Source organism: Pseudophryne corroboree, unplaced genomic scaffold (genome assembly GCF_028390025.1).
Source record: "Pseudophryne corroboree isolate aPseCor3 unplaced genomic scaffold, aPseCor3.hap2 scaffold_2005, whole genome shotgun sequence".
Lineage (NCBI taxonomy): Eukaryota > Metazoa > Chordata > Amphibia > Anura > Myobatrachidae > Pseudophryne > Pseudophryne corroboree.
Window position 1 is genome coordinate 2,166 of NW_026968646.1, and position 24,982 is coordinate 27,147.

Consider the following 24,982-nt stretch of genomic DNA (forward strand, 5'->3'; position numbering starts at 1 on the left):
CCTCTCCGTTTAGAGAAGAGAGAGACACAGTATTTTGGGGAGCATTATTAGGAGGAGTACTACTATACTGTATACTACTCTACTACTTGCTGAAGTGATATTTATAGAGTCATAGGGAGAGGACGTGGCTGGCGTCCTCTCCGTTTAGAGAAGAGAGAGACACAGTATACTATTTTGGGGAGCATTATTAGGAGGAGTACTACTATACTGTATACTACTATACTACTTGCTGAAGTGATATTTATAGAGTCATAGGGAGAGGACGTGGCTGGCGTCCTCTCCGTTTAGAGAAGAGAGAGACACAGTATTTTGGGGAGCATTATTAGGAGGAGTACTACTATACTGTATACTACTATACTACTTGCTGAAGTGATATTTATAGAGTCATAGGGAGAGGACGTGGCTGGCGTCCTCTCCGTTTAGAGAAGAGAGAGACACAGTATACTATTTTGGGGAGCATTATTAGGAGGAGTACTACTATACTGTATACTACTATACTACTTGCTGAAGTATTATTTATAGAGTCATAGGGAGAGGACGTGGCTGGCGTCCTCTCCGTTTAGAGAAGAGAGAGACACAGTATTTTAGGGAGCATTATTAGGAGGAGTACTACTATACTGTATACTACTCTACTACTTGCTGAAGTGATATTTATAGAGTCATAGGGAGAGGACGTGGCTGGCGTCCTCTCCGTTTAGAGAAGAGAGAGACACAGTATACTATTTTGGGGAGCATTATTAGGAGGAGTACTACTATACTGTATACTACTATACTACTTGCTGAAGTGATATTTATAGAGTCATAGGGATAGGACGTGGCTGGCGTCCTCTCCGTTTAGAGAAGAGAGAGACACAGTATTTTGGGGAGCATTATTAGGAGGAGTACTACTATACTGTATACTACTATACTACTTGCTGAAGTGATATTTATAGATTAGATAGTGTGACTGTAAGTGTATTATCTGACTTGTGGGGGAGACACTGACAGTGGGGTGCAGTTAGAGTCTGAGAGCAGGACTCAGGAGTACATATAACGTACAGTGCACACTTTTGCTGCCAGAGTCAGTGCCACACTGCCATTGTTGTGACCACACTGACCACCAGTATAATAATATATTTTGTGATTGTCTGCTTAGGACTCGGAGTACTAGTTGCAATTTGCAACGTGACCTGACCACCAGTTTAATAATCAATCACCACCAGTTTAATATATATATAATTGTATATAAATATATATATATATATATATAATATTGTATACCACCTACCCGTGGTTTTTTTTTTTTTTTCTTCTTTGTACATACTACTATAGTATAGTAGCTTACTGTAGCAGTCTGCGGTGCTGCTGAGCTGACAGTGTCCAGCAGGTCCATCATCAGTCATCATTACCAATACCTAATAAATATATTATCTACCTGTCCGGCTGCAGTACTAGTGATATTATATATACATACATATATATATTGATTTCATCTCATTATCAATCATACAGTCTATATTAGCAGCAGACACAGTACGGTAGTCCACGGCTGTAGCTACCTCTGTGTCGGCACTCGGCAGTCCATCCATAATTGTATACTAGTATCCATCCATCTCCATTGTTTACCTGAGGTGCCTTTTAGTTGTGCCTATTAAAATATGGAGAACAAAAATGTTGAGGTTCCAAAATTAGGGAAAGATCAAGATCCACTTCCACCTCGTGCTGAAGCTGCTGCCACTAGTCATGGCCGAGACGATGAAATGCCAGCAACGTCGTCTGCCAAGGCCGATGCCCAATGGCATAGTACAGAGCATGTCAAATCCAAAACACCAAATATCAGTAAAAAAAGGACTCCAAAACCTAAAATAAAATTGTCGGAGGAGAAGCGTAAACTTGCCAATATGCCATTTACCACACGGAGTGGCAAGGAACGGCTGAGGCCCTGGCCTATGTTCATGGCTAGTGGTTCAGCTTCACTGGAGGATGGAAGCAATCAGTCTCTCGCTAGAAAACTGAAAAGACTCAAGCTGGCAAAAGCACCGCAAAGAACTGTGCGTTCTTCGAAATCCCAAATCCACAAGGAGAGTCCAATTGTGTCGGTTGCGATGCCTGACCTTCCCAACACTGGACGTGAAGAGCATGCGCCTTCCACCATTTGCACGCCCCCTGCAAGTGCTGGAAGGAGCACCCGCAGTCCAGTTCCTGATAGTCAGATTGAAGATGTCAGTGTTGAAGTACACCAGGATGAGGAGGATATGGGTGTTGCTGGCGCTGGGGAGGAAATTGACAAGGAGGATTCTGATGGTGAGGTGGTTTGTTTAAGTCAGGCACCCGGGGAGACACCTGTTGTCCATGGGAGGAATATGGCCGTTGACATGCCTGGTGAAAATACCAAAAAAATCAACTCTTCGGTGTGGAAGTATTTCAACAGAAATGAGGACAACATTTGTCAAGCCGTGTGTTGCCTTTGTAAAGCTGTAATAAGTAGGGGTAAGGACGTTAACCACCTCGGAACATCCTCCCTTATACGTCACCTGCAGCGCATTCATAATAAGTCAGTGACAAGTTCAAAAACTTTGGGCGACAGCGGAAGCAGTGCACTGACCAGTAAATCCCTTCCTCTTGTAACCAAGCTCACGCAAACCACCCCACCAACTCCCTCAGTGTCAATTTCCTCCTTCCCCAGGAATGCCAATAGTCCTGCAGGCCATGTCACTGGCAAGTCTGACGAGTCCTCTCCTGCCTGGGATTCCTCCGATGCATCCTTGCGTGTAACGCCTACTGCTGCTGGCGCTGCTGTTGTTGCTGCTGGGAGTCGATGGTCATCCCAGAGGGGAAGTCGTACTCGTAAGCCCACTTGTACTACTTCCACCAAGCAATTGACTGTCCAACAGTCCTTTGCGAGGAAGATGAAATATCACAGCAGTCATCCTGCTGCAAAGCGGATAACTGAGGCCTTGGCATCCTGGGTGGTGAGAAACGTGGTTCCGGTATCCATCATTACTGCAGAGCCAACTAGAGACTTGTTGGAGGTACTGTGTCCCCGGTACCAAATACCATCTAGGTTCCATTTCTCTAGGCAGGCGATACCGAAAATGTACACAGACCTCAGAAAAAGAGTCACCAGTGTCCTAAAAAATGCAGCTGTACCCAATGTCCACTTAACCACGGACATGTGGACAAGTGGAGCAGGGCAGGGTCAGGACTATATGACTGTGACAGCCCACTGGGTAGATGTATGGACTCCCGCCGCAAGAACAGCAGCGGCGGCACCAGTAGCAGCATCTCGCAAACGCCAACTCTTTCCTAGGCAGGCTACGCTTTGTATCACCGCTTTCCAGAATACGCACACAGCAGAAAACCTCTTACGGCAACTGAGGAAGATCATCGCGGAATGGCTTACCCCAATTGGACTCTCCTGTGGATTTGTGGCATCGGATCAACGCCAGCAATATTGTGTGTGCATTAAATATGGGCAAATTCCAGCACGTCCCATGTTTTGCACATACCTTGAATTTGGTGGTGCAGAATTTTTTAAAAAACGACAGGGGCGTGCAAGAGATGCTGTCGGTGGCCAGAAGAATTGCGGGACACTTTCGGCGTACAGGCACCACGTACAGAAGACTGGAGCACCACCAAAAACTACTGAACCTGCCCTGCCATCATCTGAAGCAAGAAGTGGTAACGAGGTGGAATTCAACCCTCTATATGCTTCAGAGGTTGGAGGAGCAGCAAAAGGCCATTCAAGCCTATACAATTGAGCACGATATAGGAGGTGGAATGCACCTGTCTCAAGTGCAGTGGAGAATGATTTCAACGTTGTGCAAGGTTCTGATGCCCTTTGAACTTGCCACACGTGAAGTCAGTTCAGACACTGCCAGCCTGAGTCAGGTCATTCCCTCATCAGGCTTTTGCAGAAGAAGCTGGAGACATTGAAGGAGGAGCTAACACGGAGCGATTCCGCTAGGCATGTGGGACTTGTGGATGGAGCCCTTAATTCGCTTAACAAGGATTCACGGGTGGTCAATCTGTTGAAATCAGAGCACTACATTTTGGCCACCGTGCTCGATCCTAGATTTAAAGCCTACCTTGGATCTCTCTTTCCGGCAGACACAAGTCTGCTGGGGTTGAAAGACCTGCTGGTGAGAAAATTGTCAAGTCAAGCGGAACGCGACCTGTCAACATCTCCTCCTTCACATTCTCCCGCAACTGGGGGTGCGAGGAAAAGGCTCAGAATTCCGAGCCCACCCGCTGGCGGTGATGCAGGGCAGTCTGGAGCGACTGCTGATGCTGACATCTGGTCCGGACTGAAGGACCTGACAACGATTACGGACATGTCGTCTACTGTCACTGCATATGATTCTCTCAACATTGAAAGAATGGTGGAGGATTATATGAGTGACCGCATCCAAGTAGGCACGTCACACAGTCCGTACTTATACTGGCAGGAAAAAGAGGCAATTTGGAGGCCCTTGCACAAACTGGCTTTATTCTACCTAAGTTGCCCTCCCACAAGTGTGTACTCCGAAAGAGTGTTTAGTGCCGCCGCTCACCTTGTCAGCAATCGGCGTACGAGGTTACATCCAGAAAATGTGGAGAAGATGATGTTCATTAAAATGAATTATAATCAATTCCTCCGTGGAGACATTGACCAGCAGAAATTGCCTCCACAGAGTACACAGGGAGCTGAGATGGTGGATTCCAGTGGGGACGAATTGATAATCTGTGAGGAGGGGGATGTACACGGTGATATATCGGAGGATGATGATGAGGTGGACATCTTGCCTCTGTAGAGCCAGTTTGTGCAAGGAGAGATTAATTGCTTCTTTTTTGGTGGGGGTCCAAACCAACCCGTCATTTCAGTCACAGTCGTGTGGCAGACCCTGTCACTGAAATGATGGGTTGGTTAAAGTGTGCATGTCCTGTTTATACAACATAAGGGTGGGTGGGAGGGCCCAAGGACAATTCCATCTTGCACCTCTTTTTTCTTTAATTTTTCTTTGCGCCATGTGCTGTTTGGGGAGGGATTTTTGGAAGGGACATCCTGCGTGACACTGCAGTGCCACTCCTAGATGGGCCCGGTGTTTGTGTCGGCCACTAGGGTCGCTTATCTTACTCACACAGCTACCTCATTGTGCCTCTTTTTTTCTTTGCGTCATGTGCTGTTTAGGGAGGGTTTTTTGGAAGGGACATCCTGCGTGACACTGCAGTGACACTCCTAGATTAGCCCGGTGTTTGTGTCGGCCACTAGGGTCGCTTATCTTACTCACACAGCTACCTCATTGCGCCTCTTTTTTTCTTTGCGTCATGTGCTGTTTGGGGAGGGTTTTTTGGAAGGGACATCCTGCGTGACACTGCAGTGACACTCCTAGATGGGCCCGGTGTTTGTGTCGGCCACTAGGGTCGCTTATCTTACTCACACAGCTACCTCATTGCGCCTCTTTTTTTCTTTGCGTCATGTGCTGTTTGGGGAGGGTTTTTTGGAAGGGACATCCTGCGTGACACTGCAGTGACACTCCTAGATGGGCCCGGTGTTTGTGTCGGCCACTAGGGTCGCTTATCTTACTCACACAGCTACCTCATTGCGCCTCTTTTTTTCTTTGCGTCATGTGCTGTTTGGGGAGGGTTTTTTGGAAGGGACATCCTGCGTGACACTGCAGTGACACTCCTAGATGGGCCCGGTGTTTGTGTCGGCCACTAGGGTCGCTTATCTTACTCACACAGCTACCTCATTGCGCCTCTTTTTTTCTTTGCGTCATGTGCTGTTTGGGGAGGGTTTTTTGGAAGGGACATCCTGCGTGACACTGCAGTGACACTCCTAGATGGGCCCGGTGTTTGTGTCGGCCACTAGGGTCGCTTATCTTACTCACACAGCTACCTCATTGCGCCTCTTTTTTTCTTTGCGTCATGTGCTGTTTGGGGAGGGTTTTTTGGAAGGGACATCCTGCGTGACACTGCAGTGACACTCCTAGATGGGCCCGGTGTTTGTGTCGGCCACTAGGGTCGCTTATCTTACTCACACAGCTACCTCATTGCGCCTCTTTTTTTCTTTGCGACATGTGCTGTTTGGGGAGGGTTTTTTGGAAGGGACATCCTGCGTGACACTGCAGTGACACTCCTAGATGGGCCCGGTGTTTGTGTCGGCCACTAGGGTCGCTTATCTTACTCACACAGCTACCTCATTGCGCCTCTTTTTTTCTTTGCGTCATGTGCTGTTTGGGGAGGGTTTTTTGGAAGGGACATCCTGCGTGACACTGCAGTGACACTCCTAGATGGGCCCGGTGTTTGTGTCGGCCACTAGGGTCGCTTATCTTACTCACACAGCTACCTCATTGCGCCTCTTTTTTTCTTTGCGTCATGTGCTGTTTGGGGAGGGTTTTTTGGAAGGGACATCCTGCGTGACACTGCAGTGACACTCCTAGATGGGCACGGTGTTTGTGTCGGCCACTAGGGTCGCTTATCTTACTCACACAGCTACCTCATTGCGCCTCTTTTTTTCTTTGCGTCATGTGCTGTTTGGGGAGGGTTTTTTGGATGGGACATCCTGCGTGACACTGCAGTGACACTCCTAGATGGGCCCGGTGTTTGTGTCGGCCACTAGGGTCGCTTATCTTACTCACACAGCTACCTCATTGCGCCTCTTTTTTTCTTTGCGTCATGTGCTGTTTGGGGAGGGTTTTTTGGAAGGGACATCCTGCGTGACACTGCAGTGACACTCCTAGATGGGCCCGGTGTTTGTGTCGGCCACTAGGGTCGCTTATCTTACTCACACAGCTACCTCATTGCGCCTCTTTTTTTCTTTGCGTCATGTGCTGTTTGGGGAGGGTTTTTTGGAAGGGACATCCTGCATGACACTGCAGTGACACTCCTAGATGGGCCCGGTGTTTGTGTCGGCCACTAGGGTCGCTTATCTTACTCACACAGCTACCTCATTGCGCCTCTTTTTTTCTTTGCGTCATGTGCTGTTTGGGGAGTATTTTTTGGAAGGGCCATCCTGCGTGACACTGCAGTGACACTCCTAGATGGGCCCGGTGTTTGTGTCGGCCACTAGGGTCGCTTAGCTTAATCATCCAGCGACCTAGGTGCAAATTTTAGGACTAAAAATAATATTGTGAGGTGTGAGGTATTCAGAATAGACTGAAAATGAGTGTAAATTATGGTTTTTGAGGTTAATAATACTTTGGGATCAAAATGACCCCCAAATTCTATGATTTAAGCTGTTTTTTAGTGTTTTTTGAAAAAAACACCCGAATCCAAAACACACCCGAATCCGACAAAAAAAATTGGTGAGGTTTTGCCAAAACGCGGTCGAACCCAAAACACGGCCGCGGAACCGAACCCAAAACCAAAACACAAAACCCGAAAAATTTCCGGCGCTCATCTCTAGTGTGAGCACAGATATATGCAGCACACTGAGCACAGATATGGAGTGTTTTTCAGGCAGACAACGAATACTGGTGGTCACTGTCAGCAAAACTCTGCACTGTACTCCTCCTATATAATACTGCTGCTCCCCAGTACCCACAATTAAGCAGTGTGAGCACAGATTTATGCAGCACACTGAGCACAGATAAGGAGCGTTTTTTTCAGGCAGAGAACGGATATAACTGGTGGTCACTGATCAGCAAAACTCTGCACTGTACTCCTCCTATATTAATAATACAGCTGCTCCCCAGTCCCCACAATTAAGATATAAGCAAGCACAAATATTTGCATCAACAATGAATTAACGGAGAGGATGCCAGCCACGTCCTCTCCCTAACATTTCCAATGCACGAGTGAAAATGGCGGCGACGCGCGGCTGCTTATATATATATATGCAATTCACGGCGAATCGCGGCAATTTTTCGCCGTTTTTTAATTCGACAAAATTCGCCAGGTGAATTCCGGAAGGTGGCTTCCGGAATTCACCATATTCAATGAAAAACGGATTCGCCAGAGTCGCGGGCGAAAATCGGCCGATTTGGCGGATTTTGCCGCGATTTTAAAAAACGGTAAAAAACGGGAAAAACCCGAAAAAAAAAATGGCGTGGGGTCCCCCCTCCAAAGCATAACCAGCCTCGGGCTCATCGAGCTGGTCCTGGTTCTAAAAATCCGGGGAAAAATTGGCCAGGGATTCCCCGTATTTTTAAAACCAGCACCGGGCTCTGTGCCTGGTGCTGGTGCCAAAAATACGGGGGACAAAAAGAGTAGGGGTCCCCCGTATTTTTAACACCAGCATCGGGCTCCACTAGCTGGACAGATAATGCCACAGCCGGGGGTCACTTTTATGCCGTGCCCTGCGGCCGTGGCATTAAATATCCAACTAGTCACCCCTGGCCGGGGTACCCTGGGGGAGTGGGGACCCCTTCAATCAAGGGGTCCCCCCCCAGCCACCCAAGGGCCAGGGGTGAAGCCCGAGGCTGTCCCCCCCCATCCAATGGGCTGCGGATGGGGGGGCTGATAGCCTTTTGTGATAATAAAAAGATATTGTTTTTTCCAGTAGTACTACAAGTCCCAGCAAGCCTCCCCCGCAAGCTGGTACTTGGAGAACCACAAGTACCAGCATGCGGGAGAAAAACGGGCCCGCTGGTACCTGTAGTACTACTGGGAAAAAAATACCCCCAAAAAAACAGGACACACACACCGTGACAGTAAAACTTTATTACACACTACCGACACACACATACTTACCTATGTTGACACGCCGACTGCCACGGTCTCCGACGATCCGAGGGTACCTGTGAAAAAATGATACTCACCTTCCAGCGTCCAGAGATAAATCCACGTCCAGAGAGATAAATCCACGTACTTGTAAAAAAAAAAGAAAACGCAAATACCCGCTCCATACCGGACTAGAAAGGGGTCCAATGCTTTCACATCAGACCCCTTTCTCCCGAATGCCGGGACATCACGTGACTCCTGTCACTGAAGTCCCTTCAGCCAATCAGGAAGCGCTACTTCCGTGACGCTCACCTGATTGGCTGTGCGCTGTCTGTACTGTGACAGCACATCGCAAAGCCGCTCCATTACTTTCAATGGTGGGAACTTTGCGGGTAGCGGTGGGGTCACCCGCCGGTCAGCCGCTGACCGGCGGGTGACCTTACCGCTAGCCGCTAAGTTCCCACCATTGAAAGTAATGGAGCGGCTTTGCGATGTGCTGTCACAGTACAGACAGCGCACAGCCAATCAGGTGAGCGCAACGAAGTTGCGCTTCCTGATTGACTTAGAGACCTTTCTGTGACAGCTGTCACTGACAGGTCTCATTCGTGGAAAGGTGTCCCATGTGTCAGCATGGGACCCCTTTCAGTCCGGCATGGAGCGGGTGTTCGGTTTGTTTTTTTGCCAAGTACGTGGATTTATCTCTGGACCATGGCTGAGGTGAGTATATTGATCTTTTCTTTTCAGGTATCCGTGGATTCTACATGGAGAAGAGGACCGATGTCGGCGTGTGAACATAGGTAAGTATGTGTGTGTCGACGTATGAAATAAAGTTTTACTGTCGACGGTGTGTGTGTCCTGTTTTTATTTGGGTATTTTTTTCCCAGTAGTACCACAGGTACCAGCGGGCCCGTTTTTCTCCCGCATGCTGGTACTTGTGGTTCTCCAAGTACCAGCTTGCGGGGGAGGCTTGCTGGGACTTGTAGTACTACTGGAAAAAACAATATATTTTTATTATCACAAAAGGCTATCAGCCCCCCCATCCGCAGCCCATTGGATGGGGGGGACAGCCTCGGGCTTCACCCCTGGCCCTTGGGTGGCTGGGGGGGGGACCCCTTGATTGAAGGGGTCCCCACTCCCCCAGGGTACCCCGGCCAGGGGTGACTAGTTGGATATTTAATGCCACGGCCGCAGGGCACGGCATAAAAGTGACCCCCGGCTGTGGCATTATCTGTCCAGCTAGTGGAGCCCGATGCTGGTGTTAAAAATACGGGGGACCCCTACTCTTTTTGTCCCCCGTATTTTTGGCACCAGCACCAGGCGCAGAGCCCGGTGCTGGTTTTAAAAATACGGGGGATCCCCTGTCAATTTTTTCCCCGCATTTTTAGAACCAGGACCAGCTCGAAGAGCCCGAGGCTGGTTATGCTTTGGAGGGGGGACCCCACGCCATTTTTTTTTATGATTTCACCGTTCCAGCATAAAAAAAAATAAAAAATAAAATAATAATAATATTTTAAAAAATATATAAATAATATTTGTGCCTCCAAAAAAAAAAAAAAAAGTACCTAATCCCTTCTAATATAAATAGATCTGCTATTCCCCACAAAAAAAACACAAAAAAAAACATGTTTAAAATGTTTTTATTTGTTTTCACCCTCCAAAGTGTGGCGGATTGAAAATGACGAATTTGCTGTCTAAAAGCACTGCTGTCGAATTTCCAAACTTGAATTGAATATGCTTTGGTCGAATTGCAGCACTTGTATCATTGCAGAAAAGTCGAATTTGCAAAAATTCGAATTTCAAAAAGTCGAATTTTGAAAGTCCGTTTTTTGGTCGGAAAGCACTGAATTGCATAGGCGATTTTTTTTTTTTGGTCGAAAATGACCCGAAATTCGACAATTTCGGGAATTCGACCGCAATTGCATATACCCCAGTGAATCCGAATCTCGCGAGAATCCAACAGCGGGATGATGACGTTCGGGCGCGCTCGGGTTAACCGAGCCATATGGGAGAATCTGAGTATGCCTCGGACCCGTGTAAAATGGGTGAAGTTCGGGGGGGGTTCGGTTTCCGAGGAACCGAACCCGCTCATCACTACTTCAGATGCTGCATCACCTCTTTCTGCCCAAGGTTCTGCAGCACATATCTTTGCCCCTGCTGCTGCAGCATCTTTCTCTGTGTTTAAGTGACTATACTGTGGTTTAATGTTTATAAATGTCTATACTGTGGCGAAACATGCATATGCAGCTCTACTATGTGGCCTATTGTGAATAAGGGGCTCTACTATACAACATATTGTGTACTGTATAAGGGGTACTACTGTATGGTGTAATGTGAATAATGGACACTACTGTGCTGTGTAATGTGAATTAGTACTATTTTGTGGCCACACCCCTTCCCAGTGTAGCCACACCCCTATATTTGTGATGCACCTTGATTGCCACAAAGTCTAGACTGGCCCTGTCACCAATTTAGAATTTTTCAATATTTTTTCTTTTCAAATGTAACATGCCATCACATGTTGGCTAGGCACTCAATTCAGGGGGGGGGGGGGGCAAAACATACCCTTGCTCCGGGCACTATGGCACCTAACTACACCACTGCTTGTGCTAAATTGGGGTAAGGTTTAAAGTAATGTTATAAAAAGTGAAACTTAGCCCAAATTTTATTATAGCCCTTGAACTAATCAAAAGCAGGAATTGTAACAAATTATCAAGGGGTAGACGTATCAAGCCTTGGAGAGAGATAAAGTGGAGAGAAATAAAGTGGACAGAGATAGCGCACCAGCCGATCAAAGTCTAACCACCATTTAACTGGCTGTATTTGAAAAATGACAATTAGGAGTTGACGGTTTTGTATTTTGGGGTCTATTTATTAAGCATTGGAGAGAGAGAAAGTGGAGAGAGAGAAAGTACCAGCCAATCAGCCCCCAACTGCCATGTTACAGGCTGTGGGGGAAATGAACTAAGCTTTGGAAAGTGATTCATTGGAGACATATAAACTACTAACTAATCAGCTCCTGTCATTTTTCTAAGATAACCTGTAACATGGCAGTTAGGAGCTGATTGGCTGGTACTTTATCTCCATACACTGTATCTTTCTCCAAGGATTAATACATATGCACCTTATCTCCATACACTTTATTACTCTCCAAGGCTTAGTACATCTTTACCTTTGTTTGAAAAATGACAGGAGCTGGTTGGCTGGTACTTTAGCTTTCTCTACTTTATCTCTCTTTATCTCAGATCCTAACTGCGCATGCTTATGCACCGCAATGCGCTCGCATGTCGGACAGCAACAACGGGCATTGCCGGTCAGTGACAGGATGGTGCGAAATATCCGAACGCACGGACGTTTTCAAGTGATTGACAGGAAGAGGCCATTTGTGGGTGGCAACTGAGCGTTTACTCAGAGTGTTTGGGAAAACGCAGGCGTGCCCAAGCATTTTCAGGGAGGGTGTCTGATGTCAGCTCCAGCTCCGATCAGCCCGTTCTCATCGCACTGGTGGAGTAAGTCCTGGGTTCCGCACAGACTGCACAAAGTGTTTTTTTTGCAGCTCAGCTACACATGCGACCACATACTTGCACAGCGAATTTACACTCCCTCTGTAGGCGGCGACTATCTGATTGCAGTACAGCAAAATTAGCAGCCCAGTGATCAGATCTGAATTAGGCCCTATGTGGCAGATGTATTAACCTGGAGAAGGTGTAAGGAAGTGATAAACCAGTTATAAGTGCAGTGTGATAAACGCACCAGCCAATCAGCTCAAATATGTAAATGAACAGTTGGGAGCTGATTGGCTGGTGCGTATATCACCTTGCACTTATCACTGGTTTATCACTTCCTTATGCCATATCCAGACTAAATACCTCTTACATAGAAACATAGAAACATAGAATTTGACGGCAGATAAGAACCACTTGGCCCATCTAGTCTGCCCCTTTTTTATTTTATCCTTTAGGCAATCTCAACCCTTTTTTAATCTTGATTCTTTGTAAGGATATTCATATGCCTGTCCCAAGCATGTTTAAATTGCCCTACAGTCTTAGCCTCTACCACCTCTGATGGGAGGCTATTCCACTTATCCACTACCCTTTCTGTGAAGTAATTTTTCCTTAAATTTCCCCTGAACCTCCCCCCCTCCAGTCTCAATGTATGCCCTCGAGTTCTAATACTTCTTTTCCTTTGAAGAATGTTTCCCTCCTGAACTTTGTTAAGACCCTTTATATATTTGAAAGTTTCTATCATGTCTCCCCTTTCCCTTCTCTCCTCCAAACTATACATGTTAAGATCTTTTAGCCTTTCCGGGTAAGTTTTGTGATGTAGGCCATGCACCATTTTAGTTGCCCTTCTTTGTACACTCTCTAATGTATTTATATCCTTCTGGAGATAGGGTCTCCAGAACTGGACACAGTATTCCAGATGGGGCCTTACCAATGACCTATACAGTGGCATTATCACTTCTTTTTTCCTGCTACTGATTCCTCTCCCTATGCAACCAAGCATCTGACTTGCCTTTCTCATTGCTTTGTTGCATTGCTTTCCTGCCTTCAAGTCACTTGAAATAGTGACTCCTAAATCTCTTTCCTCCTCAGTAGTTTCCATTATAGTACCCTTGATACTATACTTAGCCTTTGGGTTTTTGAGACCCAAGTGCATGATTTTGCATTTTTTAGCATTAAACTGTAGTTGCCACGTTCTTGACCATTTCTCAAGCCTACCTAGGTCATCAATCATTTGTTTGACCCCTCCCGGTGTGTCTACCCTGTTGCATATCTTTGTATCATCTGCAAAAAGGCATATCTTCCCTTCAATACCATCTTCCCCTGTGTACTGTATTAAGCCTTGGAAAGATATAAAGTGGACAGTGATAAAGTACCAGCCAATCAGCTCCTAACTGACATGTTACAGGCTGTGTTTGAAAAATGACAGTTATGAGCTGATTGGTTGGTACTTTATCATCGTTCAATTTATCACTCTCCGAGACTTGATAAATTTGGGCCTGTGTTTTAAAAATGAATGGTAGGAGCTGGCTGGTTGGTACTTTTGGGTCTTTTCATGAAGATATGCAATTGTGAATTGTTACTTTTCACTATATATCGCATTGAATCAATGCGATATGTAGCTGTGTTATAGTAAGTAGCCATTCATTTATACTTACTTTTACGGTGCACTGATGAGAAGTCCAGTGCTTCCGCAATGCAGTCCTCAGCTGTGGTCCTCTGGAGAAGGCAAGCAAGTCCTATCTGTGCTCGTGCTGCGGAATTCATATGGGGGGCGAGGCACAGAGCTAAACCGAGGGCAGTAAGGAACAAGCAGTTTTAAGATATGCTTGGTCAATTTCCTAATATACTGTATGTCCAGACTGGCAATGGGGGTGGAGTACAGAGTGAGCCGGCAGTGGGGTAACAGGTAATCAGCAGACCATTACCAGGAATAAGACGACTCATCTCCATACAAGTCAGAGCGGTGGCGGGGGTGTGGGGCAGAATAAGCCGGCTGCAGCAGGGGGTAGCAGTCACCATAGATATTCACTGACACTCCTCCTTCAGTGGAGTGCTTAGTATATGTGTCAGAGAAAGGGCAGGGACAATAGGGAGGACGTGGTGAGACAACAGTCTTCCCGGCTCTTCTCCCTTCAGGAGCATCCTTATGCCATACTGAGATGGCGAATCTGATAAAAGCAGAGGAATGGAAAGCTGAGCTTTACATTCTTCTCTGAATCGCTATCCCCATACTACTATGTGGGGAAGCGATTCAGACAATGAACAGTCACACCGCTGGTGAAGTCAGGAACTTCTCCACAGTAACCCATTTCATGAATACAGCAAAGCAGAGAAAAGCCCTGCTTTCAGTAAAATGGCTTTTCGCTGCTTCATAAATAGACTCCATTACCTCTGTCCACTTTATCTCATTCCAAGTCTTAATATGTAGACCCCTTTATCTCCAAGACTCCCTTTCACACCAGCAGCTTTGAACACGGGTTATTGGCACATGAGTGTGCATAACCCATGTTCCTGTGCGGTGTGAAAGGTACCAGGGGCAATATACCGGGTTGAGCGACCCGGTATTTCAACCCTGCTAGCGATAAAGTACCTAGTGTTCAACCTTGTGTTCAACTCGTGTTCAACCTTGCTCGCTGTGCGGTGTAAACGGGAGCCGGGTCAGTGCAACCCGTTTCCTGTTCACAGTGTCTGGACTGGCGGTGCTTAGAGATCATGTGATCTCCCAGCACCGCCCACCCCGTGTCACCACCGACGTCACCGGGTTGCAGTCTGTGGTGTGAAAGGGGTATTGAGGCGGGCCGCACACTGGGAGCTCCTGTGTCAGGCACCCGTGTGCGACCCGCCTTCAGACGGTGTGAAAGTGGTATTAGTAAATAGACCCCTTTATTTGAAAATAGCTGAAAGTGGCAACGTAAAGACTGAATGCATAACATACAGTATTCTTCCAGATGCAAGGTTACATATATACACACCACTAAACATATGTGATGTCACTAAACTGTGAACAGTAGGAGCAATGTAATCTAATATGTATTTCTTGTTTCCATGGAACTGATATGTGAAAATGAGTCACAACGTGGCCTTTGCTAATCTTCACATACATTTACATATATTTCCCTTAAGATTTCAGTTCAGATATGTTTACACAGAAATGCTGTACATGTTACAATACTTTGATTGATTGGGCTGTCAACGTTCAATACATTTTATTTATTTAAATATTTTGTGTTGGGGTATTTTGCGGCCTAATGATACTGTATATGTATCTCAGAAATGCAAGAATGTATCTACCACCAGTTACTACTATTTCAATACATTATGGGGATGTCAAAATAAATGTACCTTATATGACAAAGGACACAGCAAGGCAAATGTATTTATTTGTATTTCAGGTACAGGAAAAAGAAAAGAAATTGCTATGTATAAAAATAAAACCTGTCTAATGTACTGTAAGCTTATTTTTTTAAACTTGTATGCCCTAGCTTGTAAAAAGATAATTTGCAAGCATTAGTGTTTATTTTTTGCAGTAAATATACTTCTTAAATATGCTAATGGTGCTTAATTCCCAGCTGCAACATACACAAGTGCCGAACATTAGGCAGCCCTTACTGTCCGTACCTGTTCCTGGTGTGTTCTAAAACAAACACTCATTTTGTTTTAGAAATCTGTTCATAAGATTGGCAGGCATATTGGGAGCGTAGCTGAAATGTGAAAATTCCAGTTTGTTGTATCCCAGTGGTTGAAAAAGGACATTTGGATATACCAGTTTCAAACTGCATTGGCGACAGCTGTTGACCGGTACTCCAGCATTGCTTATCTTGAACCTTTTTTATTAAACAATTAAATCACAATACTCACAGCTGTGACTGACATTTCCCTATACTATTTAGGTGTAGAAATACAAAGGCAAGTCCCTGTGAACTTGGCCCCCTTATTAAGTAAGGATTGCATTTGTTAAGCTGCTCGCAGCAGCTCTGCAACACAATCCTTAGCATTGCACATGCAGGAGGAGGTGCACAACGGTCGCAATGTTTATCTGCAACGGCAGACTGAGTAAGCCTGAGCTTTCTTGGGCTTGCCGTTGCAGGGCAGCTTGCGAGGCCAAGGGAACTGCATCTTGCAATGCAGTCCTTGGACTCCCCACTCCAGGAAAAAGGGGGAGAGATGCTCTCATTTCTGGCAATGCCAGCCCCCGCTGCCCCCATCCCTCCCCCATAACACCTCTGCCTGTCAATCCTTGTGTTTGCAGGACCCGTACTGCACATGCGCAGGGAAACTGTGGGTTGGCTGGCTTATGTGATCCAACCTGACCTGAATCAGGTCCTTGGTGCATTTGCTAAGATGAACTGACTGCTACAAAACCAAAAAAAATGTTATGAACTTATCATTAGGTCCAGTGGCGGCTCCAGAGGTGATGATGCAGCGAGATCCAAAATTAAAATAGGGGAACCACACCAAATGCCAGTGAGTCATGGCCGGCGATGTTGCGGTGGTAGTTGGTGTGGCTCCGCTATATGAACTTTGGACTGCGCTGCAGCCCCTCCTCTGGAGCCGCCACTGATTAGGTCCATCATTTATGTTGGTGAAATTAAAGATTGGAAGAGCTGAGCATGTACAGCACTTATTATTGTTATAATTATTAGTATTATCATTGTTTATTGACCCAGTATCACTACATTACACAGAGTGATATAGTGACTGGGGCATACAGTCTAAATTCTGGAACACACACATGACAGGGTCTATTTCAGTAAGCAGAAAATTAATCTGACAGTAAGTTTTTGGTCTTACAAAGGGGAGAAAAAAAGAAGGCTCTAGTGTGGGCGCACTCTTTAGGAGAATAAGTAATTAGTGAAAATTCAAGAAATTATTAAGACATAACTATTATTAGTATTAGTAAAACAAAATTAGCCTTCCCAATGATCTATACGAGAAAAATTAATAAAGTCGAAAAATATTAAAATGTTCTGGTCTCTTTATTCCAAAGAGTATGTGGAAAGGTTGTAGACATAGGATAGTCATACCCCCATTTCCCCTGACCAGTACAGGGTTTCTGCATTGATGGAACCAGGGATTGGTCAAAACACAGTTTCTATGAAAAAGTTTTGTTGTTTACATAAATTGTAGATAGCTAGAGAGGTAATCACATGTCACCACTCTGAAGTTTATACACCTGTATTATATGCCCATGCCATATATTGGAAAATTGTTGATTTGTCGGCATACCAAGTCAACCAAATAAGCTATTAATTGGTGCGAATTATATATATGAAGATTGCTAAATTAGAGATAGTGGTGATACTGCTGTTGGTGTTTTGGATCACACGCAAAGGGAAATTATTTCCTAATCTACAACACCAGGTATTCGCAGGTAGTCGCCTTTCCTGATACTGACCTGGCCCAACACTGTTTAGCTTCCAAGTTCGGATGAGATCGGGCGCTGACAGCGTGGTGTGGTAGTAGAGGTTGAGTGTGTACACCAATGAGAGTGCACCGATATAGGAAAATAAGAAAAAAGACAATGGAAAGAAAAAAAGGAAGAGGAGGAAAGATTTGTGAAAATATGTGGATCTGCTTTTCACGTTAGACTCGGTTCAGAAGATCCCACTAATGTGGTATCGTGTACCGGGAATCATGAATGAGAGTCCACGAAATTTTGTGAACAAAGAATAAAGAGATCTACTAGTTGGTTAGAACATATAATGTAACTGCTTATTTGTCAGATACCTTCATTGAAGGTTATAACTTTCTGTTTAACAATGAGATTGATATGTCACATGACACAATGAATAATGCTGTGAAGTCATACGATCCTGGTCCTACGTCCAATGTAATGACTGGGAATTAGACCTTTATACTCAAAATGAGACACAAATATACATCATATTAGGACAGATTAGCGTAGTATTTGATAGTATACCTGCAGATGCCTTATGTCATTTATAGGATATTAGTGATACACAGTTTGTCTAACTAAATTAAGCAGGGTAGGTGCATATGCAATAATATGAAAAGTTTTCGTCCCTGCTGGACGAAGCAAGAGTTACAGCAAAGTATATAGATGTGAATATGCAATGAAAGTATCAGCAACCGATAATATTACGTATGAGTTGCTTATACTCTTAGAATAGAAAATAGCTTTTAGGTGACTCTGTCTTGGCTAAACTGAGAGAGGAGACCAAGATATTCACTTGATATAGGAAAGGCCCATTGGCAGCAAGTTGTTATGGCAATCTAAACCATATAAATAAACTGAAAGATAAATAATAAATGATGTGAATTTCCTCTATTATATGGCTGCTGTCTGTGACACTTGGGCACAGGACAGCAGGGGCTTACGAATCTCCAATCCGTGAGAAATGCAGGAAAGCCATGCAGGTGTATTGGGAGAATGCCATAGTAGGACTGTGTTGACGGATCCCCTTTCAGAAAACGCGTTTTACCCTGTGGGCTTGCTCACTTCCGGGTTCCGTGCGGTCCGGCGGGGGAGCATGTTATTTATAGCAGCTAGCAAGGTAGATTCGTAAGCCCCTGCTGTCCTGTGCCCAAGTGTCACAGACAGCAACCATATAATAGAGGAAATTCACATCATTTATTATTTATCTTTCAGTTTATTTATATGGTTTAGATTGCCATAACAACTTGCTGCCAATGGGCCTTTCCTATATCAAGTGAATATCTTGGTCTCCTCTCTCAGTTTAGCCAAGACAGAGTCACCTAAAAGCTATTTTCTATTCTAAGAGTATAAGCAACTCATACGTAATATTATCGGTTGCTGATACTTTCATTGCATATTCACATCTATATACTTTGCTGTAACTCTTGCTTCGTCCAGCAGGGACGAAAACTTTTCATACTATTGCATATGCACCTACCCTGCTTAATTTAGTTAGACAAACTGTGTATCACTAATATCCTATAAATGACATAAGGCATCTGCAGGTATACTATCAAATACTACGCTAATCTGTCCTAATATGATGTATATTTGTGTCTCATTTTGAGTATAAAGGTCTAATTCCCAGTCATTACATTGGACGTAGGACCAGGATCGTATGACTTCACAGCATTATTCATTGTGTCATGTGACATATCAATCTCATTGTTAAACAGAAAGTTATAACCTTCAATGAAGGTATCTGACAAATAAGCAGTTACATTATATGTTCTAACCAACTAGTAGATCTCTTTATTCTTTGTTCACAAAATTTCATGGACTCTCATTCATGATTCCCGGTACACGATACCACATTAGTGGGATCTTCTGAACCGAGTCTAACGTGAAAAGCAGATCCACATATTTTCACAAATCTTTCCTCCTCTTCCTTTTTTTCTTTCCATTGTCTTTTTTCTTATTTTCCTATATCGGTGCACTCTCATTGGTGTACACACTCAACCTCTACTACCACACCACGCTGTCAGCGCCCGATCTCATCCGAACTTGGAAGCTAAACAGTGTTGGGCCAGGTCAGTATCAGGAAAGGCGACTACCTGCGAATACCTGGTGTTGTAGATTAGGAAATAATTTCCCTTTGCGTGTGATCCAAAACACCAACAGCAGTATCACCACTATCTCTAATTTAGCAATCTTCATATATATAATTCGCACCAATTAATAGCTTATTTGGTTGACTTGGTATGCCGACAAATCAACAATTTTCCAATATATGGCATGGGCATATAATACAGGTGTATAAACTTCAGAGTGGTGACATGTGATTACCTCTCTAGCTATCTACAATTTATGTAAACAACAAAACTTTTTCATAGAAACTGTGTTTTGACCAATCCCTGGTTCCATCAATACAGAAACCCTGTACTGGTCAGGGGAAATGGGGGTATGACTATCCTATGTCTACAACCTTTCCACATACTCTTTGGAATAAAGAGACCAGAACATTTTAATATTTTTCCACTTTATTAATTTTTCTCGTATAGATCATTGGGAAGGCTAATTTTGTTTTACTAATACTAATAAAAGTTATGTCTTAATAATTTCTTGATTTTTCACTAATTACTTATTCTCCTAAAGAGTGCGCCCACACTAGAGCCTTCTTTTTTTCTCCCCTTTGTAAGTCTACGTATTCTCTGGCTCTTGGCGCACCACCAACCTGGACAGCATATTTACAGAATAGCTATATATGCCATTTTTCCCTGTCAAGGGCAAAACATTGTCCAATTTTGGTCCTTTTCATCCCAATTCCACAACCATCCAATTTGGATTAATCCGGTGCCAGATCGCCCCCTGCTTTGCTGAAAGTAAGTTTTTGGTGCTAGAGAAAAATCCATAGCATTTGGAGGAAAATCGGTGAGAGCATACAAAATTGACCTAAATAAAGCCATGGTGGATCGTAGTGATAACATCAGCCCCATACTGCAAAAATATTACCCACTGCAACAGTGTTAAAAACTTCCATCACAGTTACCGTGGTAACCAGAGCCATCTTAATGTATCGGCACACTGGGCCTCTGCCCAGATCCCCACTATTCTATGGGGCTTCGGGCAGGAATGGCAGGTACAGAATGGTGCCTGGTAACTCTGATTGTGAATTACACACAATAAGCCTCCCAGCCAGCTGCCAGACAGTGAATAGCTGTCAGCATACTGATTGCCATTCACTGTATGGAAGCATGTGGAGGGATGGCGTGGGACCGCAGGAGGGGTAAGTGATTTTTAAAAACATTTATTTATTCCCCCTCTGTGCATTGCTTTGCCCAAGGCCTACAATGCTGTTAAAAGACCCTCGTGGGAACTTTTTTCATATTAAAGATCACATAGGGCCTAATTCAGACCTTATTGCTGGGCAGTGATTTTTGCTGTCCTGCGATCAGATAGTCGCCGCCTACAGGGGGAGGGTATTTGAGCTGTGCAAGTGTATGAACGCATGTGTAGCAGAGCTGTGCAAACTGATTTTGTGCAGTCTCTGCACAGCCCAGGACTTACTCAGCCGCTGTGATCACCTGTCAATCTCCTTGCGTTCACCCGTGCGATTGCTTTTTTTGCTCCATCCCATTGCTATGCACCGATGCCCGATGCAGGCGTCCAACGCGACTGCGCATTGTGGTGCATGCGCAGTTCAGACCTGATCGCATGCTGTGAGAAAACGCAGCCTACCGATAAGGTCTGAATTACCCCCATAGTTGGATTTCCATGTACTGATTAAAATGTTAATGCTTGGATGCATTTTCCACATGAACTGTGTTTTTATGTATTGTTGGGTATTAATCATGTGACTGTTGGCAGTGGCGTCCCTAGTGTCACTCAGTGTGGTAAGTCACCCCCATGGACGTCCTTCCATATCCATACCTTCCAACATCTGTGATCTTAAAAATGAAGACACCGGACGCATCTTCGACATACTGCCCAAAAAAGTTGGGTGGCCTCGTAGGGAAGGGGGCATGGCCTCATGGCACCCTGTTCTCATCACTCTGGGGCATGTCCAGCACTCCTTGAGCTATCCCAGAGACTATACCCTCACTGCCGGATCCTCCTCACTGATTAGGTGCTGCACCCCTAGAAAGGTGTCACCTGGTGTGGTCTGCACCGCCCCCTCCCCCGTCCCCCGTCCCCCCCGTAGTGATGTCACTTATTGTTGCTCAGATGACACCTACAAAATATTGGCTTCTCTGGATCTCTTTTAAGGTTTCTATTTTATATTTAAATTGGTTCAACAGTATAAGCAGATGTGGATTATTGAGATCGAGTCCTTGTATGAGTATGATATGAATATTTTTAAGTAGTTTCTGTAGGGATTTGTGGATAATTTACTAAAATGACACATATTATTGTTGTGATTTGTTAATGAGAACAACTGTATATAAAAGAATGCTTTCGAAGTGTAGCTATTCTCTGATGAAGTTGTCGTTGTAGAGCAATGAAACCCATTAGGTACAGTAATCTAAAGACTGAATCTACTTAACTTGTTAGCGCTTTATTACTATTACCATACATTTGGATCCAAGCACCTGTATCAGAATATTGTTATTTCATGAAGGACTTTTATATTGATAAGAAGACTGGACATCTTTGCAGATGATCATGTTTCTTCTTCATGCATCTTTGTATGGATCATGGAAGTTGGCCACAGCTACAGTACATTATCTGAATGCAAGATATTCAAGATATAGACTGCTAGAAATATACTTGTTGCTGGTATACTGTACACCAGGCACATCAAACTCAAAATCCCAACTGGGCTGAATAGTCAAGGTCTAAGTCTTGTGTAGGCCGCAAGAAAAAGTCTTACATACAATTTTGAAAGGTTTATTAGAAAAACTGACAATAAAGTATAATCAAAGAGATGTCAAGCATTGGGAAGAAAACATTTTTAATATTGTGAGCTGGGAGCTGTGTTATTCCCCCTCCTATATCACTGTGAGGACACCTCTTCTCTATATATTAATAATACCACATATCCAATGCCTGATTAACAATGGGGCTGATGGAGCTGCAGCTCCAGGCCCACCAGAAAATTAGGCCTACAGCAACTGCACACTACTGTGCTGCTATAGACAGGAAAAACATTTGCTGCTACAACAGCCTGCCAGCAGTGACGCTGCGGTCTGGTGGGCATAGCTACAGAGCCACCCCTCCAGTGCCTCTATTTACTGCCGGCTGCAGGGCACTGGGAGTATTCTGTGGCACTAGGATCCAACAGGCTGCAGCAGCACTGTTCTACCGCTGCCGGCACTGCTGCAGTGTACACAATGGGAGTCATTCCGAGTTGATTGCACGTAGCAACTTTTTACTGCCCGTACAATCAACTAGACTCCGCCTATGGGGGAGTGTATATCTGCATAACAGGGCTGCGAATGCTTGTGCAGCCCTGCTATGCAAAAAAGTTTCCTGTAAAAGAAGACCAGGGTAAGAGTTACTTACCCTGTGCGATCGTTTCAGCGATGCAGGTCCCGGAATTGACGTCAGACATCTGCCCTCCAAACGCCTGGAAATGCCTGCGTTGGACTCACCACTCCCCGAAAACGGTGAGTTGCTGCCCAGATCAACCTTCCTCCTGTCAATCTTCTTGCAGTCGCTGCTGCGACCACTTTCTTCATTCGTAGCGTCGCTGCCTGGCGACGGCCGTTGCTGGGCAACGACGAGCCTGCTCAATGTGGCCGCCACGCATGCCAGTTCCGACCTGATCGCACGGCTGCGAGGAAGTGCACCATACGATCGGGTCGGAATGACCCCCTATATATAGATGAGGGGATGAGTGGGAGGGGTCAGGGCCAACCCTACCATTACACTGCTTTGCAGCTGTTATGGCGTCACAGTAAGAGAAGGGCACCAGTGCCGTCGGGCAGCCTGGAACACGCCCCCAGCCTACCCGGAAGCCCATGTGCATCCCTGGCCCTGGCAGCTCCTGCTTTATTCCTTTCTCAGCCGCGGTCCCTTTAGACATGGGTGGCTGTGGCTGTGCTGTGATTGGTGGCCGCGGAAGGACTCCCGTGTTACTATCACTGTATATCAGTTGCTGGTAGGTCAGATACACCAGTTCCTCCTGTGTCTGCATCATCGGAGCCAACATCAGACACTGCCCTGCTTAGTAACAGAATTTATTACATAGCCCAGAGCTCTGCATTTTGTTGCAGCAGGAGTGGCGTCGAGAGAGGGGGGAGAGGGTACAAATTACCCGGGCCCAGGTCTGATGGAGGGGCCCAGTGAGGGTCCATTAGGGGTCCAGCCCCCTCCCCCTTACCTGGCAGCAGCAGCTGCAGCTCTTCTCCTCAGCCCATCATACTCTGCTGTGTACTGGGCTGCAGTGTGGCCATGGACGTGCTTAAAATACAATGTTTTTCTGTATTTTTTTCTAAGGGTATATGACCACACCTCCTGTAATTAGGCCACGCCCCTTGAAAAGTACCTGGGCACAGCTCGGCTCTCGACTGCCCTGTGCAGCAGCACAAGTGAAAGTGCCTCCTGCAGTTCCCACTCCTCTCCCCCTCACCAGACTAATCCCCTCTCCTCCCCATCACCAGGCTAACCACCCTCCCTCACTAGGCTGATCCCCTCTCCTCCCCAGGTCACCAGGCTAACTACCCCCTGACCAAACTAATCCCCCCTTCTCTCCTCTGTCACCAGGCTAACTACCCCCCTCACCAAATTAATCCCCGCACCTCCACCTGTAACTAGGCTAACCCCCCTCACCAAACTAATCCCCCCTGCTACCAAGCTAACCCCCTCCTTCACCAGGCTGATTCCACCTCCTCCCCAGGTCACCAGGCTAACTACCCCCACACGCTAAACTAATCCCCCCTCCTCCCTTTGTCACCAGGCTAACTACTACCCTCTGTCACTAAGCTAACTATCCCCCCTCACCAAATTAAACCACTGTCCTCCCCGTCACCAGGCAAATTTCCCTACCTCCCACTCACCAAATTAATCCCCCTGCTACCCCTGTTACCAGGCTAACACCCCCCCCTTCGCCAGCCTAATCCCCCCTCCTCCCCTTGTCACCAGACTAACCCACCTTCACCAGACTAATCCCCCCTCCTCCCGCTGTCGCCAGACTAAACCCCCCTCCACCAGACTAATCCCCCTCCTCCCCCTGTCACCAAGCTAACTGTGCCCCCTCTCCAAATTAATCCCCTCTCTTCCCCCTGTCATCAGACTAATCCCCCTCCTCCCCCTGTCACCAAGCTAACTATGCCCCCTCACAAAATTAATCCCCTCTCCTTCCCCTGTCACCAGGCTAATCCCTCCACCTCCCCCTGAAACCAGGCTAACCCCCCCTTACCAAACTAATCCCCCCTGCTACTAGGCTAACACCCCCCCCTTCACCAGCCTAATCCTTCCTCCTCCCCCTGTCACCAGACTAACCCCCTTCACCAGACTAATCGCCCGCCTCCCCCTGTCA

At 45.7% G+C, this 24,982-nt stretch overlaps 2 pseudogenes; one reads left to right on the forward strand and one right to left on the reverse strand.

The window, feature by feature from the left end:
• Positions 1-17,471: 17,471 nt before the first annotated feature.
• On the reverse strand, positions 17,472-17,590 carry LOC135005298 (5S ribosomal RNA; annotated as a pseudogene).
• A 1,932-nt stretch (positions 17,591-19,522) lies between these two features.
• LOC135005299 (5S ribosomal RNA) lies at positions 19,523-19,641 on the forward strand (annotated as a pseudogene).
• Positions 19,642-24,982: the final 5,341 nt, after the last annotated feature.